This window comes from Pseudophryne corroboree, chromosome 7, assembly GCF_028390025.1.
Source record: "Pseudophryne corroboree isolate aPseCor3 chromosome 7, aPseCor3.hap2, whole genome shotgun sequence".
Lineage (NCBI taxonomy): Eukaryota > Metazoa > Chordata > Amphibia > Anura > Myobatrachidae > Pseudophryne > Pseudophryne corroboree.
The window spans coordinates 12,314,754-12,338,840 of NC_086450.1; the positions used below are offsets into that span (position 1 = coordinate 12,314,754).

The 24,087-nt window shown below is 46.0% G+C and overlaps 1 protein-coding gene across 2 annotated transcripts in view; it reads left to right on the plus strand.

Moving 5' to 3' along the window:
• Window positions 1-3,454: 3,454 nt before the first annotated feature.
• The window catches only part of CPO (carboxypeptidase O), a 164,879-nt gene continuing 144,246 nt past the window's right edge, over window positions 3,455-24,087 (plus strand). Inside the window, exon 1 of one of the 2 annotated variants that reach the window (XM_063932687.1) lies at window positions 3,455-3,505. The gene's annotated coding sequence lies outside the window, so the exon portion shown is untranslated. Of the gene's footprint in view, window positions 3,506-17,917; window positions 18,005-24,087 lie in introns of those variants that run through there. The other variant, XM_063932688.1, reaches the window with a different exon arrangement.

The window sequence follows — 24,087 nt, forward strand, 5'->3', positions numbered from 1 at the left end:
GTCATATCTATATAATAATTTGTGGTAATATCTGCAGGTTGGCGCTGTATGTACAGTGTAGCTGCACTTAGTCATATCTATATAATAATTTGCGGTAATATCTGCAGGTTGGCGCTGTATGTACAGTATAGCTGCACTTAGTCATATCTATATAATAATTTGCGGTAATATTGGCAGGTTGGCGCTGTATGTACAGTATAGCTGCACTTAGTCATATCTATATAATAATTTGCAGTAATATCTGCAGGTTGGCACTGTATGTACAGTATAGCTGCACTTAGTCATATCTATATAATAATTTGCGGTAATATCGGCAGGTTGGCGCTGTATGTACAGTATAGCAGCACTTAGTCATATCTGTATAATAATTTGCAGTAATATCGGCAGGTTGGCGCTGTATGTAAAGTATAGCAGCACTTAGTCATATCTATATAATATTTTGCAGTAATATCGGCAGGTTGGCGCTGTATGCAAAGTATAGCTGCACTTAGTCATATCTATATAATAATTTGCAGTAATATCTGCAGGTTGGCGCTGTATGTACAGTATAGCTGCACTTAGTCATATCTATATAATAATTTGTGGTAATATCTGCAGGTTGGCGCTGTATGTACAGTATAGCAGCACTTAGTCATATCTATATAATAATTTGTGGTAATATCTGCAGGTTGGCGCTGTATGTACAGTATAGCTGCACTTAGTCATATCTATATAATAATTTGCAGTAATATCTGCAGGTTGGCGCTGTATGTACAGTATAGCAGCACTTAGTCATATCTGTATAATAATTTGCGGTTATATCTGCAGGTTGGCGCTGTATGTACAGTATAGCTGCACTTAGTCATATCTATATAATAATTTGCGGTAATATCTGCAGGTTGGCGCTGTATGTATAGTATAGCTGCACTTAGTCATATCTGTATAATAATTTGCGGTAATATCGGCAGTTTGGCGCTGTATGTACAGTATAGCTGCACTTAGTCATATCTATATAATAATTTGCAGTAATATCTGCAGGTTGGCGCTGTATGTATATGTACAGTATAGCAGCACTTAGTCATATCTGTATAATAATTTGCGGTTATATCTGCAGGTTGGCGCTGTATGTACAGTATAGCAGCACTTAGTCATATCTGTATAATAATTTGAGGTAATATCGGCAGGTTGGCGCTGTATGTATAGTATAGCTGCACTTAGTCATATCTGTATAATAATTTGCGGTAATATCGGCAGGTTGGCGCTGTATGTACAGTATAGCAGCACTTAGTCATATCTATATAATAATTTGAGGTAATATCTGCAGGTTGGCGCTGTATGTACAGTATAGCTGCACTTAGTCATATCTATATAATAATTTGCGGTAATCTTGGCAGGTTGGCGCTGTATGTAGAGTATAGCTGCATTTAGTCATATCTATTTAATAATTTGCGGTAATATCTGCAGGTTGGCGCTGTATGTACATTATTATTATTATTATTATTATCCTTTATTTATATGGCGCCACAAGGGTTCCGCAGCGCCAAATTACAGAGTACATAAACAAATAATCAAACCGGAAAACAGCAACTTACAGTTGATGACAGTATAGGACAAGAACAGGGTAAATAAACATAGTTACATCAGCAGATGACACTGGAATAAGTATCAGGTGGCAGAAGACTGATGGAATTGGTGCAGTTAAAGATTATTAAAGTAAGAAAGGATAAGCACATGAGGGAAGAGGACCCTGCTCGTGAGAGCTTACATTCTAAAAGGGGAGGGGTAGACAGACAGGGGTGACACAGTTGGGGTACATTATAGCTGCACTTAGTCATATCTATATAATAATTTGCGGTAATATCAGCAGGTTGGCGCTGTATGTACAGTATAGCTGCACTTAGTCATATCTAGATAATAATTTGCGGTAATATCTGCAGGTTGGCGCTGTATGTACATTATAGCTGCACTTAGTCATATCTATATAATAATTTGCGGTAATATCAGCAGGTTGGCGCTGTATGTACAGTATAGCTGCACTTAGTCATATCTATATAATAATTTGCAGTAATATCGGCAGGTTGGCGCTGTATGTACAGTATAGCAGCACTTAGTCATATCTATATAATAATTTGCAGTAATATCGGCAGGTTGGCGCTGTATGTTCATTATAGCTGCACTTAGTCATATCTATATAATAATTTGCAGTAATATCGGCAGGTTGGCGCTGTATGTACAGTATAGCAGCACTTAGTCATATCTATATAATAATTTGCAGTACTATCGGCAGGTTGGCGCTGTATGTACATTATAGCTGCACTTAGTCATATGTATATAATAATTTGCGGTAATATCGGCAGGTTGACGCTGTATGTACATTATAGCTGCACTTAGTCATATCTATATAATAATTTGCAGTAATATCGTCAGGTTAGCGCTGTATGTACAGTATAGCAGCACTTAGTCATATCTATATAATAATTTGTGGTAATATCTGCAGGTTGGCGCTGTATGTACAGTATAGCAGCACTTAGTCATATCTATATAATAATTTGCGGTAATATCTGCAGGTTGGCGCTGTATGTACAGTATAGCTGCACTTAGTCATATCTATATAATAATTTGTGGTAATATCTGCAGGTTGGCGCTGTATGTACAGTATAGCTGCACTTAGTCATATCTATATAATAATTTGCGGTAATATTGGCAGGTTGGCGCTGTATGTACAGTATAGCTGCACTTAGTCATATCTATATAATAATTTGCAGTAATATCTGCAGGTTGGCGCTGTATGTACAGTATATCTGCACTTAGTCATATCTATATAATATTTTGCAGTAATATCGTCAGGTTGGCGCTGTATGTACAGTATAGCTGCACTTAGTCATATCTATATAATATTTTGCAGTAATATCGGCAGGTTGGCGCTGTATGTACAGTATAGCTGCACTTAGTCATATCTATATAATAATTTGCAGTAATATCTGCAGGTTGGCGCTGTATGTACAGTATAGCTGCACTTAGTCATATCTATATAATAATTTGCGGTAATATCTGCAGGTTGGCGCTGTATGTAAAGTATAGCTGCACTTAGTCATATCTATATAATAATTTGCGGTAATATCTGCAGGTTGGCGCTGTATGTACAGTATAGCTGCACTTAGTCATATCTATATAATAATTTGCGGTAATATCTGCAGGTTGGCGCTGTATGTAAAGTATAGCTGCGACAACCTGGCAATATACCGGGTTATTTGTGCGATGTGATAGGGGTAAGAGGTGTCCCGACATTTGGATCCCTATGAGATAAAATGAAATGACCAGGTCTGAAGCTGACTGCGCTCAAATGTTTGAAGCATTGCGTCACTCACATGGAATTGTTTTATTACTGTCAGTATACACAGTACCTGAAGACACATACATGATGCATCTGTATACAGAGCACAGTATATACACCACAAGAGCATGCATTCAGCACCAGCACATGAGAATTGGCTGACGCAGGCTGGCAGCGCTGCGGAGATCTCAGGTAAGCCTCCACACTGTGACATGCAGACTCTGTAATGATCTATGCACATTACCAGTGATGAGACGTGTATGTACCGTATGTCAGGCCAGGCACCTACACACGCTATTACATGCAGACTAGCTGCAGCTCCGGTCACTCTGCAGAATATAAACCGCTCTCCCATTCCGGCATGTGCAGTGTAACGTATTCAGAAAGATCCAAGATACATATATATATGGAAATACATAGTAGATAGATAGATAGATAGATAGATAGATAGATAGATAGATAGATAGATAGATAGATAGATAGATAGATAGATAGATAGATGGTATACAGCACAGCACAGTCTATGCAGCAAGCCTACATGCTTCCAGATTGTAACAAAAGATCTGAGCATCTCAAGGTCTCTGCGTGTGCGGGGAAGGTGAAGGACAGTCCCCTAGCGCCACCTAATGGTGATAGAGCATCCAGCCGCTGCCAAGGGGAAAATATTTATTGTGATTTTCACTTAATTTGTGATACATTAGCTAGTGCTGCTGTCACCCAGTAATGCCGGAACTTTTGTTTAAAACACCCAATTGAATTTTGTGGCGTTACGTTCTTACTATCATAGAAATGTGTGAGAAACTTTAATACGGTCATACAGTACTAGAACATTATACACAACACGCTATCATGGGGTGGATTCTGTCGTTTTATGCACTGCAATATTAAAATTACTCACTAACCCTCCCCCCAAAAGATACAACCTCGAATACTGGTCTATGAAGAAATTATATTTATTTTTGTTACATATTCAGTTTCTTATAAACTGTGAGATACGGTAGAGATGAGCGGGTTCGGTTTCTCTGAATCCGAACCCGCCCGAACTTCATGTTTTTTTTCACGGGTCCGAGCGACTCGGATCTTCCCGCCTTGCTCGGTTAACCCGAGCGCGCCCGAACGTCATCATGACGCTGTCGGATTCTCGCGAGGCTCGGATTCTATCGCGAGACTCGGATTCTATATAAGGAGCCGCGCGTCGCCGCCATTTTCACACGTGCATTGAGATTGATAGGGAGAGGACGTGGCTGGCGTCCTCTCCATTTAGATTATAAGAGAGAGAGATTTACTGGAGCTTAGGACTAGGAGGAGTACTGTAGAAGTGTAGAGAGTGCAGAGAGTTTACTAGTGAGTGACCACCAGACAGTGCAGTTTATTTAATATATCCGTTCTCTGCCTGAAAAAAGCGATACACACAGTGACTCAGTCACATACCATATCTGTGTGCACTGCTCAGGCTCAGCCCAGTGTGCTGCATCATCTATATATATTATATATCTGTCTGACTGCTCAGCTCACACAGCTTATAATTGTGGGGGAGACTGGGGAGCACTGCAGTGCCAGTTATAGGTTATAGCAGGAGCCAGGAGTACATAATATTATATAGTGAGTGACCACCAGACAGTGCAGTTTATTTAATATATCCGTTCTCTGCCTGAAAAAAGCGATACACACAGTGACTCAGTCACATACCATATCTGTGTGCACTGCTCAGGCTCAGCCCAGTGTGCTGCATCATCTATATATATTATATATCTGTCTGACTGCTCAGCTCACACAGCTTATAATTGTGGGGGAGACTGGGGAGCACTGCAGTGCCAGTTATAGGTTATAGCAGGAGCCAGGAGTACATAATATTATATTAAAATTAAACAGTGCACACTTTTGCTGCAGGAGTGCCACTGCCAGTGTGACTGACCAGTGACCTGACCACACTGACCACCAGTATAGTTAGTAGTATACTTATATTGTGATTGCCTGAAAAAGTTAAACACTCGTCGTGTGACTTCACTTGTGTGTTGTTTTTTTTTTTATTCTATAAAAATAAAACTCATTCTGCTGACAGACAGTGTCCAGCAGGTCCGTCATTATATAATATATAATATATACCTGTCCGGCTGCAGTAGTGATATATATATATTTTTTATATCATTTATCATCCAATCGCAGCAGACACAGTACGGTAGTTCACGGCTGTGGCTACCTCTGTGTCTGCACTCGGCAGGCAGTCCGTCCATAATTGTATACCACCTAACCGTGTTTTTTTTTTCTTCTTTATACATACATACTACTACGACATCTCTTTATCAACCAGTCTATATTAGCAGCAGACACAGTACAGTACGGTAGTTCACGGCTGTGGCTACCTCTGTGTCTGCACTCGGCAGGCAGTCCGTCCATAATTGTATACCACCTAACCGTGGTTTTTTTTTCTTTCTTCTTTATACATACATAGTTACATAGACATCTCTTTATCAACCAGTCTATATTAGCAGCAGACACAGTACAGTACGGTAGTTCACGGCTGTGGCTACCTCTGTGTCTGCACTCGGCAGGCAGTCCGTCCATAATTGTATACCACCTAACCATGGTTTTTTTTTCTTTCTTCTTTATACATACATAGTTACATAGACATCTCTTTATCAACCAGTCTATATTAGCAGCAGACACAGTACAGTACGGTAGTTCACGGCTGTGGCTACCTCTGTGTCTGCACTCGGCAGGCAGTCCGTCCATAATTGTATACCACCTAACCGTGGTTTTTTTTTCTTTCTTCTTTATACATACATAGTTACTACGACATCTCTTTATCAACCAGTCTATATTAGCAGCAGACACAGTACAGTACGGTAGTTCACGGCTGTGGCTACCTCTGTGTCTGCACTCGGCAGGCAGTCCGTCCATAATTGTATACCACCTAACCATGGTTTTTTTTTCTTTCTTCTTTATACATACATAGTTACATAGACATCTCTTTATCAACCAGTCTATATTAGCAGCAGACACAGTACAGTACGGTAGTTCACGGCTGTGGCTACCTCTGTGTCTGCACTCGGCAGGCAGTCCGTCCATAATTGTATACCACCTAACCGTGGTTTTTTTTTCTTTCTTCTTTATACATACATAGTTACTACGACATCTCTTTATCAACCAGTCTATATTAGCAGCAGACACAGTACAGTACGGTAGTTCACGGCTGTGGCTACCTCTGTGTCTGCACTCGGCAGGCAGTCCGTCCATAATTGTATACCACCTAACCGTGGTTTTTTTTTCTTTCTTCTTTATACATACATAGTTACATAGACATCTCTTTATCAACCAGTCTATATTAGCAGCAGACACAGTACAGTACGGTAGTTCACGGCTGTGGCTACCTCTGTGTCTGCACTCGGCAGGCAGTCCGTCCATAATTGTATACCACCTAACCGTGGTTTTTTTTTCTTTCTTCTTTATACATACATAGTTACATAGACATCTCTTTATCAACCAGTCTATATTAGCAGCAGACACAGTACAGTACGGTAGTTCACGGCTGTGGCTACCTCTGTGTCTGCACTCGGCAGGCAGTCCGTCCATAATTGTATACCACCTAACCGTGGTTTTTTTTTCTTTCTTCTTTATACATACATACTACTACGACATCTCTTTATCAACCAGTCTATATTATTAGCAGCAGACACAGTACAGTACGGTAGTTCACGGCTGTGGCTACCTCTGTGTCTGCACTCGGCAGGCAGTCCGTCCATAATTGTATACCACCTAACCGTGGTTTTTTTTTCTTTCTTCTTTATACATACATAGTTACATAGACATCTCTTTATCAACCAGTCTATATTAGCAGCAGACACAGTACAGTACGGTAGTTCACGGCTGTGGCTACCTCTGTGTCTGCACTCGGCAGGCAGTCCATAATTGTATACTAGTATCCATCTCCATTGTTTACCTGAGGTGCCTTTTAGTTGTGCCTATTAAAATATGGAGAACAAAAATGTTAAGGTTCCAAAATTAGGGAAAGATCAAGATCCACTTCCACCTCGTGCTGAAGCTGCTGCCACTAGTCATGGCCGAGACGATGAAATGCCAGCAACGTCGTCTGCCAAGGCCGATGCCCAATGTCATAGTACAGAGCATGTCAAATCCAAAACACCAAATATCAGTAAAAAAAGGACTCCAAAACCTAAAATAAAATTGTCGGAGGAGAAGCGTAAACTTGCCAATATGCCATTTACCACACGGAGTGGCAAGGAACGGCTGAGGCCCTGGCCTATGTTCATGGCTAGTGGTTCAGCTTCACATGAGGATGGAAGCACTCAGCCTCTCGCTAGAAAACTGAAAAGACTCAAGCTGGCAAAAGCACCGCAAAGAACTGTGCGTTCTTCGAAATCCCAAATCCACAAGGAGAGTCCAATTGTGTCGGTTGCGATGCCTGACCTTCCCAACACTGGACGTGAAGAGCATGCGCCTTCCACCATTTGCACGCCCCCTGCAAGTGCTGGAAGGAGCACCCGCAGTCCAGTTCCTGATAGTCAGATTGAAGATGAAGATGTTGAAGTACACCAGGATGAGGAGGATTAGGGTGTTGCTGGTGCTGGGGAGGAAATTGACCAGGAGGATTCTGATGGTGAGGTGGTTTGTTTAAGTCAGGCACCCGGGGAGACACCTGTTGTCCGTGGGAGGAATATGGCCGTTGACATGCCTGGTGAAAATACCAAAAAAATCAGCTCTTCAGTGTGGAGGTATTTCAACAGAAAAGCGGACAACAGGTGTCAAGCCGTGTGTTGCCTTTGTCAAGCTGTAATAAGTAGGGGTAAGGACGTTAACCACCTCGGAACATCCTCCCTTATACGTCACCTGCAGCGCATTCATAATAAGTCAGTGACAAGTTCAAAAACTTTGGGCGACAGCGGAAGCAGTCCACTGACCAGTAAATCCCTTCCTCTTGTAACCAAGCTCACGCAAACCACCCCACCAACTCCCTCAGTGTCAATTTCCTCCTTCCCCAGGAATGCCAATAGTCCTGCAGGCCATGTCACTGGCAATTCTGACGAGTCCTCTCCTGCCTGGGATTCCTCCAATGCATCCTTGCGTGTAACGCCTACTGCTGCTGGCGCTGCTGTTGTTGCTGCTGGGAGTCGATGGTCATCCCAGAGGGGAAGTCGTAAGCCCACTTGTACTACTTCCAGTAAGCAATTGACTGTCCAACAGTCCTTTGCGAGGAAGATGAAATATCACAGCAGTCATCCTGCTGCAAAGCGGATAACTGAGGCCTTGACAACTATGTTGGTGTTAGACGTGCATCCGGTATCCGCCGTTAGTTCACAGGGAACTAGACAATTTATTGAGGCAGTGTGCCCCCGTTACCAAATACCATCTAGGTTCCACTTCTCTAGGCAGGCGATACCGAGAATGTACACGGACGTCAGAAAAAGACTCACCAGTGTCCTAAAAAATGCAGTTGTACCCAATGTCCACTTAACCACGGACATGTGGACAAGTGGAGCAGGGCAGGGTCAGGACTATATGACTGTGACAGCCCACTGGGTAGATGTATGGACTCCCGCCGCAAGAACAGCAGCGGCGGCACCAGTAGCAGCATCTCGCAAACGCCAACTCTTTCCTAGGCAGGCTACGCTTTGTATCAACGCTTTCCAGAATACGCACACAGCTGAAAACCTCTTACGGCAACTGAGGAAGATCATCGCGGAATGGCTTACCCCAATTGGACTCTCCTGTGGATTTGTGGCATCGGACAACGCCAGCAATATTGTGTGTGCATTAAATATGGGCAAATTCCAGCACGTCCCATGTTTTGCACATACCTTGAATTTGGTGGTGCAGATTTTTTTAAAAAACGACAGGGGCGTGCAAGAGATGCTGTCGGTGGCCAGAAGAATTGCGGGACACTTTCGGCGTACAGGCACCACGTACAGAAGACTGGAGCACCACCAAAAACTACTGAACCTGCCCTGCCATCATCTGAAGCAAGAAGTGGTAACGAGGTGGAATTCAACCCTCTATATGCTTCAGAGGTTGGAGGAGCAGCAAAAGGCCATTCAAGCCTATACAATTGAGCACGATATAGTAGGTGGAATGCACCTGTCTCAAGCGCAGTGGAGAATGATTTCAACGTTGTGCAAGGTTCTGATGCCCTTTGAACTTGCCACACGTGAAGTCAGTTCAGACACTGCCAGCCTGAGTCAGGTCATTCCCTTCATCAGGCTTTTGCAGAAGAAGCTGGAGACATTGAAGGAGGAGCTAACACGGAGCGATTCCGCTAGGCATGTGGGACTTGTGGATGGAGCCCTTAATTCGCTTAACAAGGATTCACGGGTGGTCAATCTGTTGAAATCAGAGCACTACATTTTGGCCACCGTGCTCGATCCTAGATTTAAAGCCTACCTTGGATCTCTCTTTCCGGCAGACACAAGTCTGCTGGGGTTGAAAGACCTGCTGGTGACAAAATTGTCAAGTCAAGCGGAACGCGACCTGTCAACATCTCCTCCTTCACATTCTCCCGCAACTGGGGGTGCGAGGAAAAGGCTCAGAATTCCGAGCCCACCCGCTGGCGGTGATGCAGGGCAGTCTGGAGCGACTGCTGATGCTGACATCTGGTCCGGACTGAAGGACCTGACAACGATTACGGACATGTCGTCTACTGTCACTGCATATGATTCTCTCAACATTGATAGAATGGTGGAGGATTATATGAGTGACCGCATCCAAGTAGGCACGTCACACAGTCCGTACTTATACTGGCAGGAAAAAGAGGCAATTTGGAGGCCCTTGCACAAACTGGCTTTATTCTACCTAAGTTGCCCTCCCACAAGTGTGTACTCCGAAAGAGTGTTTAGTGCCGCCGCTCACCTTGTCAGCAATCGGCGTACGAGGTTACATCCAGAAAATGTGGAGAAGATGATGTTCATTAAAATGAATTATAATCAATTCCTCCGCGGAGACATTGACCAGCAGCAATTGCCTCCACAAAGTACACAGGGAGCTGAGATGGTGGATTCCAGTGGGGACGAATTGATAATCTGTGAGGAGGGGGATGTACACGGTGATATATCGGAGGGTGATGATGAGGTGGACATCTTGCCTCTGTAGAGCCAGTTTGTGCAAGGAGAGATTAATTGCTTCTTTTTTGGGGGGGGTCCAAACCAACCCGTCATATCAGTCACAGTCGTGTGGCAGACCCTGTCACTGAAATGATGGGTTGGTTAAAGTGTGCATGTCCTGTTTTGTTTATACAACATAAGGGTGGGTGGGAGGGCCCAAGGACAATTCCATCTTGCACCTCTTTTTTCTTTTCTTTTTCTTTGCATCATGTGCTGATTGGGGAGGGTTTTTTGGAAGGGACATCCTGCGTGACACTGCAGTGCCACTCCTAAATGGGCCCGGTGTTTGTGTCGGCCACTAGGGTCGCTAATCTTACTCACACAGTCAGCTACCTCATTGCGCCTCTTTTTTTCTTTGCGTCATGTGCTGTTTGGGGAGGGTTTTTTGGAAGGGACATCCTGCGTGACACTGCAGTGCCACTCCTAGATGGGCCCGGTGTTTGTGTCGGCCACTAGGGTCGCTAATCTTACTCACACAGCTACCTCATTGCGCCTCTTTTTTTCTTTGCGTCATGTGCTGTTTGGGGAGGGTTTTTTGGAAGGGCCATCCTGCGTGACACTGCAGTGCCACTCCTAGATGGGCCCGGTGTTTGTGTCGGCCACTAGGGTCGCTAATCTTACTCACACAGCTACCTCATTGCGCCTCTTTTTTTCTTTGCATCATGTGCTGTTTGGGGAGGGTTTTTTGGAAGGGACATCCTGCGTGACACTGCAGTGCCACTCCTAGATGGGCCCGGTGTTTGTGTCGGCCACTAGGGTCGCTTATCTTACTCACACAGCGACCTCGGTGCAAATTTTAGGACTAAAAATAATATTGTGAGGTGTGAGGTATTCAGAATAGACTGAAAATGAGTGTAAATTATGGTTTTTGAGGTTAATAATACTTTGGGATCAAAATGACCCCCAAATTCTATGATTTAAGCTGTTTTTTAGTGTTTTTTGAAAAAAACACCCGAATCCAAAACACACCCGAATCCGACAAAAAAAATTCGGTGAGGTTTTGCCAAAACGCGTTCGAACCCAAAACACGGCCGCGGAACCGAACCCAAAACCAAAACACAAAACCCGAAAAATTTCAGGCGCTCATCTCTAAGATACGGGCTCTTATGTATGCGTCACGTAGACACGTATAGTTTCTTGGGAAGAGCTGTGTTCAGTAGAATTTTGGATCACTGGAGGCCAAAGAAATCCAATCTGCAGACAGCGGCCCCACAAGCACACTTACATGCAAAACTTCTCAGGGGCAAACTCTGGATTTCTGGAGGTTTTTTTTCCCAAATGTATGATTTTACAGCGACTGGGCAACTGGAAACCCCCCTTTGTGCTACTAATGTGTTGTTATACTGGCATTATGTAATGTGATGTAATGTGGTGACAACGGGGTCAGTGACACCAGGTGCGGCCGATAGTACGACCCTTGCCAGTCTGAAAGATGGGTGTGGTCTCTCAGAAAGGGGTGTGGCCTCACAGGAGTGGTCCTCCCCGATTGCCATCAAGGGGTGTGGCTTAGCCAAAAGTCCCCGCTTACCTCACATTCAGCTAACATTGGTCAGCCTCTTGCTAGCTGCATAAAGAGCAATGGAAACCCTTTTCAGGACTGCAAGGAGCGAGGCCAGTCAGACTAGAAGTATTTTACTATACACAACATATTATAAACACACGACCAGTGTAATTACATGTAAAACAAATACAAAAAATTAATAATCCTCTGACAAGTGAATTTTCTATCTAGAAATAAACTTGCCACATTAATCACCCCTTCAGTCTCTGATCAGATAATTACTGCGCAAAAGGAGATTAATAGATGTTTCAGATGGTCCGAGTGCTACGTATACATTCAACCAAATGAAAGTTCCAGCACAGTAGATGTTAATAATTCGGCTTGGAGTGTGTTACATGCACCCAGCGTGGCTGGTATCATCAGGTATTAGTAATTAAACGGAGCAGATGGCAAGGATAGGCTTTAAGCAACGCTCCGGCATTGCAGTGTTAGTATCAGCGCATACACAAGCACAACTGCTGACATGAAGCAAACCTTTAGTTTTCCCAGCTGCTGGTATTCCAACGGCACAATTAATGAGAGATTGAAAAGCCAATCTGCAGTCAGAATGAAGTCCACCCATAAACAAACATTAAGTGCCGCAGCCAAATAGACCCTCTTCGGGTGTTAAAAAGTATTGTGGAGAGCAGCAGGACTGACAGATACCACCGTGACGCGTTTCTCCACCTGTAGTCAATCTCATCAGAAAGGGAGCCTGCATCTATACAGAAGCTTACTATCCTCATTGGCTACTTGTACTCAGGGCCGGCAACAGAATTCTTGGGGCCCAGTACAGTGATATCTCTGGGGCCCCCTCAGAATATACATATATATATATATATATATATATATATATATATGTTATGTATGTTAAAGCGCAATGGAATTTGCTGCGCTATACAATAAGCTATCAAATACATAAATATATATGTTTATTTATCTACAGTATACACATATAAATATGTATAAATCTCCTTCCTTCCCCACACTCCACGCTGATTCCCAGCTTCCCCACCCCATCCCAAAGTCCTGTATCCCTTCACCAATTCACTCTTACTCCAGGATGAGACTCACCTGCGCTGGACTCCCCAGTATCAAAATCCGAACACCGCACAACAGGTACCATGCGGTCCTCACACCCCACCAGAGAGGCCGGCACATGAAACCGGAATCCTGGCCAGAAGAGCGTCTGCCATGTCCTGTAACTATCTGCAACAGAGCTGGACCCAGAAGAGCGGGTGCACACTCACGCCACACAGTCACTGTGTGGCTCTCTGCCCTATTTGGACAAGACTGCTCATATCCCTGCCGGACACTAAGTGGCGTACACTTGGGGCCACTCTGATCCTTGGGGCCCGGTACAGGTGTCCCTTTTGACCCCCCCTGTTGCCGGCCATGCTTGTACTTATCAATGAAAGTGATCAGCATCCAAAAACTTTGTAGTTATAGGGGAAAATAAACTTTGAAATGATGGTAGACCCACCCTAGCCATGCCATGGCCTGACAGGAAAAACCAGCACAGAATGGAAAAGAATATTCCAGCAATTTGTGGAGCCAGTGCCATGTATGGCTGGCGTGTTTAGCAACCTCCTAATTGCTAACAGACGTAATAAATTTAGTAAAATATTAAGGGCCTATTTCAGACCTGATCTCTGTTTTGTAAATTCGCAAGGCAGCTGATTATCGACTGCGCATGCATAAGGATTGTAATGCGCAGGCACGAGGCCAAACTGAAAAAGAAATCAGCGTCTTTTTTGACAGGAAGCGGACGTTTGGGGGTGGTAACTGGGCGTTTTCTGGGAGTGTCAGGGAAAACGCAGGCGTTCCTAAGCGTTCTCAGGGAGGGTGTGTGACGTCAGCTCCGGCCCCGATCAGCCTGTGTGTATCGCACTGTAGGAGTAAGTCCTGGGCTGCGCACACACTGCACAGACTGGAAAAATCATTCCATGGCGAGTGAGTTGTGAACGGATTTGCAGCTAACCGGCGTTTGCAGATCTTTTTGTGCAGTGCACGCAGACTTGCACGGGCGGGTTTTCACTCTGTCTGGGCGGCGACTATCCGATTGCAGACCTCTTCAAATTCACAGAGGAGAGAAGAGGTCTGAATTAGTCCCTAAGTGCATTATTAACATTATAATTATTATTGTTGTTGTTGAATGGGAGGCACCAAATGCTCTCAAGCACCAGAGAGTGTAGAAAACAGGACAGGCAAGGTAGGGAACGTGGATGTAGGTGTGCAATGGTGTCACTACTGACCACTGTGCAGAGAGGATCTGGTATAGGGAATGACAAGGCACAGCAGCTCAGTGGCTGTATCCCAGCTAGGACTGCCTCTGTGTCAGTTGCATTAAACTAGACGTCAACACGATCACCGCAATAGGTAGCGGAAACTGATTTTCACTGGTGATTGCACAGAAGTCTCACATTCCGTTCCTGCAGTCATGGAGTTCTGCCATTCCGTGGGCATTAGCTTTCTGAAGAACCTGCTGGCTCCTTCTTCCCATTTTCTCCATATTTGCCTTGGGATGGGCGCTCTGCATGAGGGCACATTGGGTTGTGCTGCGCTGAAGGAGGACGCACATGCGTGGTAATAATAATAATCACCGCCATGCTGCCTTTTGCACCGCTCTCTTTCTGCTAATCTTTGCGCTAAACTCTGTCACCTTCATTTCAGGGCAGGGCTATATTCAGAGCTAACCCTAGGCAAAGGGCAACCTAAGCAAATACCTAGGGCTTCTGGATTGCCTAGGGGCATTCAAGCCTGCATAGGGCCGGCGGAGGTTTGCGGCCGGGGCACCTGACTAAGGTCGGCATCTCTGCTGCTCCAGGCTGGCTACCACGATTGGAGCTCTTAGGTCAGCTCTGATTGGGCAGCTCATACAGCTGGGAACCAGCAGGAGCGGGAGCCGACAGGGAGCAGTCAGTGGGGGGCAGCAACAAAAATGGCCACAGGAGGAGGGCTATTGCGCATGACCAGAGACATGGGCCTGTGCAGAGACATGGTCTCCCTTCCAGCCACGGTGTCGCCCCCCCCCCCCCCCCCCCCAACAAAGCTCTTTCACGCAGACGATTAGGTGAGCAACACAGCCGCAGGGGTGGAAGCACAGCCACGCAGCCACAAAAAGTATGTTTTATAAAAACTAGCACTAGGGGTGGGACAGTACAAATGAAACATACAGCGCTCTACTCTTCTCCTTGAACTCCCAATGCTCCTCTATCTGTCAATACCTGTTGGGTCCCTACTAGGTGTAACGTGAATTCCTGGTGCTCAAATAATGTGAATGCTATGATGCCCCCCCCTCATACATTATTGAAGTGTGACATTCTATTAGGGATACCCACATGCATTAAAAAAAATAAAAAAATATTAAAACATATATTTAAGACGTAAAAATCTAAATAAATGATTCAAAGAATAAAGCATTTATATATTTATATACTGTAGTTGTATTTATTTTTATTTATTCATTTATACATTTATGTATAAACACTAAGATTAATGATGGGATTATCTGCAGGGGGGGCACCAACGAAAATCTTGCCTAGGGCATCAAATTGCTTAGGGCCCACTCTGCCTATATTAGTGATTCCTAAAGTGTCAGATCCCCCCCCCCCCACCCATTGAGGTCAATTCTCAAAACAAAATATTAATCATTTTCTGTAAAGTTTTTATTTAATCAATAACAACCGATATTAATAATGGAATTAATATATGTATTTAAGATTATTGTAGGACAGTTCTAGGACAGTTCTGGATAAAAAAAAATATTTTCCAAATAATATCCATGTAATATTACACGCTTATAATATGATGCACTTTATCAATGTGGCACTTTAAAATAAGCCAAATGCTTCTGTAACGTAATAATACTGTACTTTATAAATGCTTATCTGATACAGTATCTCTGCCGAGATCTCCTTCCGGTCCCACGACGTACAGTCCTCCCTTTATATCTACCACTGAGATCACTGACTGCAGCTTGATGGGCCGTCTCCCACTGTTCATCCTTGTCCTCGCCCGCGTCACTTGTCGCAGTTGCGTCTGTCTCTTTATGCTAATACCACTACAATGCCGCTTTCAGCAACACGCCATAGAACGCAACATCTCTGTTCGTCTTTTTATCCAACCCGTCCTACCCCGTTACCTCCCACTCATCGTCCAGGAATACCCCTTACATTTCTGATACCGTGCGCCCAAATCTGGATTGTGACTTTGGGCCTTATTCCGTATGGACCGCATCAGTGATGCGATCGCATACTGAACTATTAATGCCCAGTGTGCACGTGCAGCAGTCGTTCTGCGCGTGCGCATACAGTGAGATGCGATCGCGTCTAACTTATGGGAACGCCTCTGCCTGATTGACAGGCGGACCAGGGTGACGACGTGGCATTTGGAGGGCGCATCGTCGGAAACGGGGTTGGGTTTGGGGCAGCCGCGTGACGTAAGACGTGGCCGCTGCGACCCAAAAAATGGCGGCTCTGCACCTTGCTTCGCAAGCCTGGCTACAGAGACACAGGGGCATATGCAATTCAGCAATGCGATCACATTGATCGCTGCCGGGAATTTGTATGTTAGACGGCCTATCCCTGTGCTGAGCAGCCCCCAGCACGCGATCGCAGCCTGTTGCAGGTTTGCTAAAATAACAAAACTGCAACTGAAGCTGAATAAGGTCCACTGTATGGACAACATCAGGACGCAAGTGTAGTGCAACTCAGATGCATGCATCTACGAAAAACATTGCGCCACTGCATCCGACACCACAGAAAGCGGACTTTCGGCAAGTTACAATGGGGGTCATTCCGAGTTGATCGCACGTACCAACTTTTTGCTGCTCGTGCGATCAACTAGATGCCGCCTATGGGTGGAGAGTGTATTTCTGCATAGTGGGGCTGCGATCGCTTGTTCAGCTGTGTTATGCAAAAAAGATTCCTGTAAAACAAGACCAGGGTATCAGTTACTTACCCTGTGCGATCGATCCAGCGATGCAGGTCCCGGGATTGACGTCAGACATCCGCCCTCCAAACACCTGGACACGCCTGCGTTGGACTCACCACTCCCAGAAAACGGTGAGTATCCACCCAGGGAAACACCTCCCCACTGTCAATCTTCTGTCAATCTTCTTGCGATCGCACTAGCGATCACTTTCTTCTTTCTTCTGGTCATTGCCCGGTGACGGGTGTCGCTGGGAAACGACACACGTGCGCATTGCAGGTGCCGCGCAGCCACAGTCCTGACCCGTTCGCACCACTGCCGCAACCAGCAGCGTGCGAACGTGTCGGAATGACCCCCTATGTGATATAATGAAATCGCAGTTGCTGCAGGTCGCACAAAACATTTTTTTATTTGTGTCACAAGTTGGTCTTGTCCCTGCTGGGGCGTACGTTAGAGGGCGGAGGAGAGACCCCAAAAGTAGACGTCATTTTACGGAATAAGATAATGCAATTAAACGGTCTATGGAAACAAAACAAAAAACTTTTAAATCATTTATTCATCCTGCACATTTCTGCATTCATGTAGATTTTTTTTTACAACTTCTAAAAATGTATAGATACTTTTATTTTTATAATCATCATGTCTTCTAGCCCCCGATGATGCGGCGACGGTTAATAGGCTTCTAGGATGATAGGACACCTCACAGCGTGTTCCGTGCAGAGCAGCCACAGTGTATTCCAGCGTAGTAAGTGGGACTGCAGCTTTAATAAGGGATCATCGGATTAATTAAAGCGTGCCTTTCTCCATATGCGCATTTTCTTTTGTTTGGAAAAGAACAGCTAAGGACCTAGCCAGGCGCGCCATTCATTTGTTTAATTCTGTCACTATTGTTTTTTAAAAACCTGTCTTCAAATCGTCACTGTAATGGGCCGCGTTCAGACACGCTCCAGGGACCCTAGTGATGCGCTGACATCAGCTGCCCGAGCATCGCGGGTAACCAGCACATTAAAATGGAGCTAAACACACGAGACTGCGGGCAGCTGGCTCAGGGCCCCCCTATCCCGGCTACAGACTGAAGAAGAGGCAAAGTGGCCGCGGGTTTAGCAGGTAAACATCTGGGGTCTGTGTCTCCCCCGTTAACCCCTTTATTACCAGAATATTTCGGGAATCTCTTTGTCTGTAAGAATAACAGTCTCCGTTAAATGTTTCCAGAGAACTAGCGTACAGGGCCGGCCTGTATGTAGCTCCTGCGGGAAGGTGTTTCGTAGAATGTTCCACCATCAATGTTACCGCACTGTCTGGCCTGTAACAGAAAACTTCCCCATATAGGGGGTCATTCCGAGTTGTTCGCTCGTTATTTTTTTCTCGCAACGGAGCGAATAGTCGCTAATGCGCATGCGCAATGTCCGCAGTGCGACTGCGCCAAGTAAATTTGCTATGCAGTTAGGTATTTTACTCACGGCATTACAAGGTTTTTTCTTCGTTCTGGTGATCGTAATGTGATTGACAGGAAGTGGGTGTTTCTGGGCGGAAACAGGCCGTTTTATGGGTGTGTGCGAAAAAACGCTACCGTTTCTGGGAAAAACGCGGGAGTGGCTGGAGAAAAGGGGGAGTGTCTGGACGAACGCTGGGTGTGTTTGTGACGTCAAACCAGGAACGACAAGCACTGAACTGATCGCACTGGCAGAGTAAGTCTGGAGCTACTCAGAAACTGCACAGAGAAGTCTTTTCGCAATTCTGCTAATCTTTCGTTCGCAATTTTGATAAGCTAAGATTCACTCCCAGTAGGTGGCGGCTTAGCGTGTGCAAAGCTGCTAAAAGCAGCTTGCGAGCGAACAACTCGGAATGAGGGCCATTGGGCATGCTGGAAACTTAGCAGCAAACAGAACGGACAAACTCAATAGAACTAGGGCCCTCATTCCGAGTTGTTCGCTCGCAAGCTGCTTTTAACAGCTTTGCACACGCTAAGCCGCCGCCTACTGGGAGTGAATCTTAGCTTATCAAAATTGCGAACGAAAGATTAGCAAAATTGCGATTAGACACTTCGTAGCAGTTTCTGAGTAGCTCCAGACTTACTCGGCATCTGTGATCAGTTCAGTGCTTGTCGTTCCTGGTTTGACGTCACAAACACACCCAGCGTTCCCAGACACTCCTCCGTTTCTCCAGCCACTCCCGCGTTTTTCCCAGAAACGGTAGCGTTTTTTCGCACACACCCATAAAACGGCCTGTTTCCGCCCAGAAACACCCACTTCCTGTCAATCACATTACGATCACCAGAACGAAGAAAAAACCTCGTAATGCCGTGAGTAAAATACCTAACTGCATAGCAAATTTACTTGGCGCAGTCGCAGTGCGGGCATTGTGCATGCGCATTAGCGACTAATCGCTCCGTTGCAAGAAAAAAATAACGAGCTAACAACTCGGAATGACCCCCTAGACTCCAAAAACAGTTTATTTAAGGAACATAGGGGGTGATTCAGACCGGATCGCTGTTGTCCGAATTCGCAAGCCAGGCGATTCTCGATCGACTGCGCATGCATGCAGATCATAGTATGCAGGCGCGACGCTAAGCAGCAGAAAAATCCTGCCACCTTTTGATCGCTAGCCGTACACAACTTGATTGACAGGAAGCGGACGTTTGTGGGTGGTAACTGGCTGGGAATGTCAGGGAAAAAAATCAGGCGTACCCAAGCGTTTTCAGGGCGGTTGTGTGACGTCAGCTCCGGCCCCGATCAGCCTGTGTGTATCGCACTGTAGGAGTAAGTCCTGGGCTGCGCACACACTGCACAGACTGGAAACATCATTCGATGGTGATTGGATCTGCATCTGACCGGTGAACGCGATTATCACACCGCGTACGCACACTTGCACAGGGCAGCTTTTCACTCTGTCTGGGTGGCAACTATCTGATTGCAAGCCTCTACAAATTCGCAGAGGAGCAATCAGGTCTGACTTAGACCCATAGACTGGATAATATATTGTAGAGTGCTTTTAGTTATTTCTGGACGGTATGTTTATGCGATATGAAGGCTTTTTATGCCATTCATTATCTATGTTTTTCAGTTTGCGTTATGCTTAGTGACCATGGCCTTAGCTGTTGCTGCTGCTACGTGTGGGTGCGGCACCAAAAACTGAGATTTATGGTAGACTTACCATGGTTAAATCTCTTTCTGCGAGGTTCATTGGTTCCACAGGGAAACATTGGGGTGTAGAGATGGATCTTGATCCAGGCACCAACAGGCTAAAGCTTTAGACTGTCCCAGGATGCATTGGGGCCTCCTCTATAACCCCGCCTCCAGGCACTGTGAGCTCAGTTTCGTTAACCAGTCCAATGCAGGAGCAGGTAAAAGGGATGTTAGTCACATAGAACCACGTTCTCACGACAGGAGAAGGGACCAGCAGCTAATGCCATACAAACCTATAGAAGCTAGGTGCATCAGGGTGGGTGCCCTGTGGAACCAATGTAACTCGCAGAAAGAGATTTAACCATGGTAAGTCTACCATAAATCTCCTTTTCCGCAGCGGGGTACATTGGTTTCCACAGGGATACATCGGAGATGTCCTAACGCAGTTCCTCATGGGAGGGGATGCGCCGTAGCAGGTATGAGAACCCAGCGTACAAAGGAAGCATCCTGGGAGGTGTAAGTATCGAAGGCATAGAACCTAATAAACGTGTTCACTGAGGACCACGTAGCCGCCTTGCACAATTGTTCTGCGGACGCGCCTCGGCGGGCCCTCAAAAGGACCAACAGACCGAGTAGAATGGGCTTTCATAGCAGCAGGAGCTGGGAGCCCAGCCTGCGTATAAGCTTGTGCAATCACCATTCTAATCCATCTGGCCAAAGTTTGCTTATTCGCAGGCCAGCCACATTTGTGAAAACAAAAAAGTACAAAAAGGGTATCTGACCTCCTGATAGAGGCAGTCCTCTCCACATAAATACGGAGAGCCCTTACCACATCCAAAGACTGCTCATTGGAGGACAAATCAGACGAGATAAAGGCCAGAACCACAATCTCATGGTTAAGGTGAAAAGATGACACCACTTAGACAAATAACCAGGACGAGTTCTAAGAACTGCCCGGTCACGGTGAAATATCAGAAAGGGTAGACGACAGGACAGAGCGCCTAGGTCTGACACCCTCCTAGCAGAGGCAATAGCCAGTAGGAACAGGACCTTGACCGTGAGCCATTTATGGTCCACTGACTCAAGAGGTTCAAATGGAGACTCTTGCAGGGCATTCAGGACAACAGACAGATCCCATGGAGCCACAGGAGGGACATAGGAAGGTTGAATCCGTAAAACATCCTAAGTGAAAGTATGAACGTCAGGAATAGATGCAATTTTTCTCTGAAACCACACCGACAAGGCAGATATATGAACCTTGAGGAAGGCCAGACGAAGGCCTTAATCAAGGCCTTGTGGAAAAGCCAGAAGCCTGGAAGTACTGAATTTGTAAGCATTGTAATTCTTAGCAACACACCAGGTGAAGCAAGAATTCCAGACCCTATAATAAATCCGTGCAGAAGCCGGTTTGCTGGCCTTCAGCATAGTTTGGATAACCGCCTCGGAGAATCCTTTGGCCCTTAGGAGTGAAGCTTCAAGAGCCATGCCTGGCCAGGTCTGGGCGTTGAGGAAGTAGAAGAGGATGCTCTATCGATAGACCCTGCAGGTCTGCAAACCAATGCCGTCTTGGCCACACTGGAGCGACTAGAAGTAGTATTCCTCCTTCTTGTTTGAAATTCTGCAGTACCCTGGGCAGGAGTGACACTGGAAGGAACATGTATGACAGCCGAAAGTTCCATGGAATTGCCAGTGCGTCCACGAATGCTGCTTGTGGATCTCTGGTTCTTGATATGAAGACTGGAACTTTGTGATTGTGTAGAGCTGCCATCAGGTCTACATTTGATAGGCCCCACTTGTCCACTAGGAGTTGAAAGACCCCCAGATGAAGACTCCACTCTCCGGCATGCATGTCCTGACGACTAAGGAAATCCACTTCCCAGTTGAGGACTCCTGGAATGAACACTGCCGATATTGCTGGCAGATGGATTTCCGCCCAACAAAGGATTTTTGATGCTTCCATCATTGCTATGCGGCTTCGAGTGCCGCCTTGATGGTTTATGTATGCCACCATGGTGGCGTTGTCTGACCGTGCCTGAACAGGCCTCTTCTGTATCAGAGGCAGGGTGAAAGACAGAGCATTGAACACTGCCCGCAATTCCAGGATGTTTATCGAGAGGAGTGATTCCTCCATGGTCCACTGACCCTGGAAAGAGTGTTGCTCCAACACCGTGCCCCAATCCCTCAGACGGGCATCCGTAGTTAGTAGGACCCAGTTTGGGATCCAGAAGGGATGGCCCCTGCTCAATTGCTGGCCCTGTAGCCACCAGGTCAGCGACAGACGAACCTCCGGAGTCAAGGAGATCATGTGAGACCTGATCCGATGAGGTAGGCCATCCCACTTGGAAAGGATTAACCTCTGCAGAGGGTGGGAATGAAATTGAGCGTACTCTACCATGTCGAACGCCGACACCATGAGGCCTAGTACTTGCATCGCCAAGTGTATCGACACTCTTGGGTGAGAGAGGAAGTATCTGATCCTGTCCTGAAGTTTCAGGACCTTCTCTGGAGACAGAAACAGCCAATGACTGTGTGTGTCCAGCAGTGTCCCTAGGTGCAGCATGCTCAGAGCAGGGACCAGCGAGGACTTCTTCCAGTTGATGAGCCACCCGTGGGCTTTTAGGAAGTTTACCGTAAGTTGTAGATGACTGAGGAGGACATCGTGGGAGTTTGCCAAAATCAGCAAGTCATCCAGATACGGCAGGATCCTGACTCCCTGGCAACAGAGATGAGCCGTCATCACGGCCATAACCTTAGTGAAGATCTGAGTGGCCTTGGCCAGTCCAAACGGCAGAGCCTGGAATTGATAGTGAAGGTTGCCAATAGCAAACCGCAGATATTGCTGATGCGATATGGCAATAGGTATATGCTGATAAGCACCTTGTATATCCAGGGATACCATATAGTCTCCGGGTTCCATGGCCAGTACAATAGAGCGCAGTGTTTCCATACAGAACTTGGACACTCTCACAAACTTGTTCAATGATTTGAGGTTGAGGATAGGCCGGAAAGACCCGTTGGGTTTCAGGACTAGAAACAGGGTCGAGTAGTATCCTCTGCCTCTCTGGGACAGAGGTACTGGCACCACCACTCCTGTATCCAGGAGAGAATGCACAACCAGTTTTAGAGCTTGCGCCTTCAACAGATCTGAAGGGATAACCGTTGTGCAGAACTGGCGAGGGGGACGTCTCTTGAAAGAGACTGCGTACCCGTGAGAGACAACGTCTCGCACCCATGCATCTGAAGTGGTCTTTAACCAGACCTGGGTGAATCGCAGAAGTCGGCCTCCCACCCTGGGGTCCCCCAGGGGGAGGCCCGCCCCATCATGCAGCAGGCTTGTCATGTTTAGAAGCAGGCTGACGGGCTGCCCAGGATTGTTTTGCCTTGGGCTTAGTGGTTTTGGAAGCACAAGCTTGTCTTGGGTATGCCTGACCTTTTGCTTTGCCTTGAGGTCGAAAGGAGCAGAAAGTGGTACCTTTTGCCTTCTGTGCAGAAGGATTAGTATTTGGGAGAAAAGCAGTCTTAGCAGCCGCTAAGTCAATCACAATTTTATTGAGATCTTCCCCAAATAGGATGTCCCCCTTAAAAGGGAGTACCTCCAAAGTCTTTTTGGAGTCCAGGTCCACCTTTCATGACCTCAACCACAGAATACGGTGAGCCAGGATGGACTTAGTCGATGCCTTGGCCGCCAACACACCCGCCTCAAAGGACGCCTCCTGAATGTAATAGGCGGCGGTGGTAATGTGAGACAGGGAATGTCTGGCAGTGTCAGAGATATCCTCTAATGCCTGAACCCATGCTTCAATTCCTTTAGCAGCCAAGGAGGCTGCTATAGTGTGTCTATGTACAGCACCTGTAAGCGAGTAAATAGACTTAAGGCATCCCTCCACACGCTTTACTGATAGTTCCTTCAGTGAGGTGACAGTGATCGCAGGCAGAGTAGATGACACCATGAGACGGGTGACATGGGAATCCACCGGTGGTGAGTTTTCTCACTTGTTACATAAATCTGAAGGGAGAGGATAGCGAGCACCATCCTTTTAGATAGGGAGAATTTCTTTCCTGGAG